We start from the raw sequence: 4,815 nt of genomic DNA on the forward strand, positions 1-4,815 counted from the left end.
CACAGCTTCTGATAGTACCACATCTCTATCAAAACACCTTCTGAAACCACCACAGTGTACACTATGGCCTCTGAGACCACCGTAGGCTTTGACCTCTCCATGTCTTTCACCACAGCCTATGAGACGCCTACTGCCCCCACAACAGTGTCTGTGCCCACAACAGCCTTGACCACAGTCTCTGAGAGGACTGCAGAGTCTTTGTCCACCACGCGCTCGGATACCACCAATGCTTCCACTGCAAGATCTGAGACCAGCATGGCCTACAGTCCAGCTTCTGAGGTCACTTCAGAGTCTGTTAGCAGCATGGTCTCCCCCACAGCCTCTGAGTCCACCATGCCATTCACAACAATATCTGTGACCACCACGGCCTCCCATACAGGCTCTGATACCATCAAGTTCACCACAGCCTCCTCACCAACCTCTCAGCTCTCCATAGACTTTTCAACTTTTTCTGTGGCCGCTACAAACAACACCACAGTTTCTAAGACCCTTACTATCCCAATGGTCTCAACACAACCTCTAAGAACCCCACAGGCTCCTTCTCAGCATCTGTGCCCACCATATTCTCCTCCACAGCTTCTGGGGACACTGAGGCTTCCACCTCACCTTCTGGGCCCACCATAGCCCCGGAGGTCACCACAGCCTTCACTTTGACCTCATCACACCTCTTGGCCTCTACCTCCACCTCTGAGGCCACAGCGGTCTCCACCAATGTCCTTGTACCTCTGACAGACTCTTTCACCACCTTGGGATCCACCAAGACCACTGACTTTTCTACTCAATCCATCACCAACATAGTTGTATCAAGTAATACCTGCCACATCTCCTCTAAGCATGCACATTCAACTCCAGTGACAACCACCACCTTTTCACCCGTTTCTATCATTTATACTCCAGACTCTTGTCAACTCACCACATATTAGCTATAATTCATTCCCTCTTCTTCAGTTTTAATTATTTCTACTCTAGCCTTACCTCCTTTTGTTTAGTGTCCATTATTTCTTTCCCAATCAGAAACACTCCTTTGCAAATATCTCCCTACCATGAGTTAATGATAACACATCACTTCCACCTACAGCAAACTCACCTCAACTCTGTTGACAGCCATTTCAGTTTGTCAGATACTCTCACTTCTGTGCCAAGTAGAATCAGCTCTATTTCACCTGTGACACCTGTGACACCACTGCATCTTCGATGTCTTGAGCCCTGGTCCAAGGATTGCAAACTACTTTTCGTGAGCTAAGTCTCACTTGTTATCTGTTTTTCCAAATACAGTGTTGTTGGAACACAGTCACACCTATGCACTTGTGTCTATAGCCACTTTACAGTTATTTTGCACAGTTGTGACAGAGACCGTGTGACCCAAATAGCTTAGCAAATTTAATCTGACCCTTTACAAAAAAGTTTGCCAACCTTTGTTCTAGTCTTAGACCAAAATGATATTTTCCTACTCTGGCACTTGCTTTGAATAAAATCACTTCTGCACTTGCCATCAGCGCTTGTGTTGGATATGATCTGTGCACTCGGTTCTGAGCCTCTCAGCTATTCCAGTGACTGACGCAATTCTTGCATCAGTGTAACCACTTCTGATCTAAAGACAAGCATTGCTGCGGAAGCCACCACCTCCACTGCCTCTGCTGTATTAGATCCTTTCACCTTGTTCTGAGTCCATGCTCTTTTGTCCCTGGGGCCAGCCTCCTCCACGTGGATCAGGTTCTTCCAGGTCTGTTCTGAGCACACTCACCTCGACTTTGTTAATCACCACGATTGTGTTGGATCATGTCACCTCTGCCCCCAGCCATGACCACTGCCTCACCCATGAGTAAATCTGATTCAATCATCTCTTCCTCCAGACTCCCCTTCCACCCAGTGACTACATCACGAGAGTATCAGATCTTAGCACTTTTATCTATTCGGGTGACAACTTCTGAGATCGAATAGATCCTCTGCTTCTGCATGAATCATGGTCACACTTCTTTAATCTTCTGCCTCCACGATCACCACTGGATATATTCTACCTTCTCTTCTCTAAGACACTCACCTCTATTCTGGGGACCATGGCCTCTGGTGAATCCCTTTCTACTATCCCTCCCACCACAATATCTCTCCTCCAACCACCACTGCCATTGGTGTGTTAGATTCAACCTTTCTGCTCTAAATATACCTCTCTTCCTTTTAATTATCCTCCCTACAAATTCAGCATATTGTGTGACCTTTTTCCTAGGCACCAGGACCACTGGAAGCAGACCAACTTCCCGCATCTCTATCACCACTGGAATGGAGTCTGTAACCATTGCTACCAACAAAACCATCCCTGTAATAGCCCCGAATTCCTCTGGCCTGGCTCCATTCACTATGAGAACATCGTCTACCACCTCTGTCCCAGATCTGTTCTGAGCACACTCACCTCGACTTTGTTAATCACCACGATTGTGTTAGATCATCCCAGGTACCAGGACCAACAAGAAGCGATCTGCCCTTCAACTGACCTCTTCTCCTGGAACCAGCACCAACTTTCATAAAACAGGGCCAGTCCCCACGGGCATACCGTATTTAGTGAGAGCCACATGCCAACACATGTGACTAAATCAAGTGTACATTTGCAGCCTTGGTCAGTTGGGCTGTTAGTGGGACTGAGTTTTTGCCTGGTGAGTATAAAGATAAGTGAATAGAGGAGCTTGCCAAGAAGGTAGAGGATGAATGAGAGTAGAATTTATGTTAAGAGTGCTCTGAGTATCCCAGAAATAGAGAGGAGAATAGGTTCCTTCACTAGGAAGAATAGAATCACTTATCATGTTGCAAAGACCAGGGAGAATGACTGAGTCAGAGCATGTGTTTGAAGTAAAGTAGAAAAAGAAAAATGAAAAGATGAAGTTGTGGGCCAAAGGAAAATAAAATAATGTAAATGGGGGGAGAAACAGAAAGAAGGTATTTAAAGAAAATCATGTCTCTTATTAAAACAAAATCTAGAAGTTAGAATATTCTTTGCACTGGAAGAAGAATCTCCAAGGACTGAGGCATCTTAGGCCCTCAGACTGTTCACTTATTTCCATCACAAATTTTAGTGCTATGTATTCTTGAGTACTTCTTCCTTTCTGGTCTTTTGTACAGATAGAGATGAAGGGTCTGGTCTTGGTTCTCCACAGCTCAGCTGATAAACTAGAATCATCAAAACATTTCACCAAATCTGAGAGAGAAGGATAGTGAAATAAACATAAAACAGGAAACAACAATGTTCAGCCTTCTGAAGCACAGGTTTTGGATTGTCTTACATCAAACATATTTCTGGTGCTCATAAGCACTCTACCTGTGTCTTGTTTAAATATCAATTAATGTTAGTTCTTATTATCTATTGACTTTGAACAAAAAATTATCAAGTAATTTAGGAATTAATTCCTGGAGGAAGGGTCTTTATTTTGCAGCCTATCTACAGAGGTAGGCCGAGAACTTTGAAATAAAGAATCCTAGTAAATGGACTATGTTATACTAACCCTTTTTGACTGCATTGTGTTTTTCAATTGTTTACCCACTTTTACTGGTGGTATACTGGTCATTGTTTTAAAACCAGTTCTCAGAGGAAAAAAGATGTGATTTGTAGTATTTTCCAATTTCAGTGGTGTAAATACTACCACCACAACATATTTTAAGCTATCAACATGACTTAAGTGAATTCAGAGTTGGGAAGATATAGAGACTCTTGCAAGATTGTATGACCTAGTTCCAGGACACCACTGATTTATATTCTATATTATTCTTCAAATGTGAGCTTAGCAACAGGAATTATAAGAAAAACAGGAAAAAATGTAAATAAAATTTTAAATCATAATAAGAAAAACATGTATTCGAAGAAAGATCAAGACCAGTGAGCTAGAGGATATTATGCTAAGTGAAATAAGTCAGGCAGAGAAAGACAAATACCATATGATTTCACTTATATGAGGAATCCAAAAAAACAAAATAAATGAACAAACAAAACAAGATACAAACTAAAAAAAATGACCAAAGAGCAGAGATGCAATGGGAGGTTATAGGGTAGCCATTCCACATAGAATATGGAATTGCATAGTCCTCCCTCACTCCTTGGAGATTCTTCTTACAGTGCAAAACATATTCTAAGTTCTAGATTTTGTTTTAATAAGAGACATGATTTTCTTTAAATACCTTCTTTCTGTTTCTCCTCTGTTTACATTATTTTTTCCCGTCTTGGCCTTCAACTTCATCTTTTTCCTTCTGTTTCTCTACTTTACATGCTCTTTCAGTTTTCCCTGTAATTTTTTTGAGTGCTTTCTATATATCAAGTTCTGTCCTAGGAGCCTTTAAATACATCATCATTTAATCACCAAAAAATCATATGAGGAGAACCTCGAGGTATGTAAAGATATTTAAGCAAGACACAAAAAGTACTAACCAGAAAAGAAAAGTTTGATGATTCGAACTTCACTAAAGTTCAGTATCAGAAGATATTTTTAAGAGAATGAAAAACCAAAGACAGGGTCAGATATTGCAATATACATATCTGACAAAGGACTCATATCCAGAATATAGAAAGAACTACAAATCAATAAGAGATAATGCAATTTAAAAATGGGCAAGAGATTTGATAAATAGTTAAAGGAGAATATCAAAATGGTCAACGAACATTTTAAAAGGTGCTAAATATTATTGTTTATCAGGGAAACAAAAAATTAAAACCACAATCTACGGCCATGCCACACTGAACAAGCCTGATCCTGTCTGATCTCGGAAGCTAAGCAAAGTCGGGCCTGGTTAGTACTTGGATAGGAAACCACCTAGGAAGACCAGATGCTGCAGGCA

The 4,815-nt window shown here is 41.3% G+C and overlaps 1 pseudogene; it reads left to right on the forward strand.

Annotated features, from left to right (window-relative positions):
* Nucleotides 1-4,696: 4,696 nt before the first annotated feature.
* LOC112481229 lies at nt 4,697-4,815 on the forward strand (annotated as a pseudogene).

Source organism: Pteropus alecto, unplaced genomic scaffold (assembly GCF_000325575.1).
Source record: "Pteropus alecto unplaced genomic scaffold, ASM32557v1 scaffold555, whole genome shotgun sequence".
Lineage (NCBI taxonomy): Eukaryota > Metazoa > Chordata > Mammalia > Chiroptera > Pteropodidae > Pteropus > Pteropus alecto.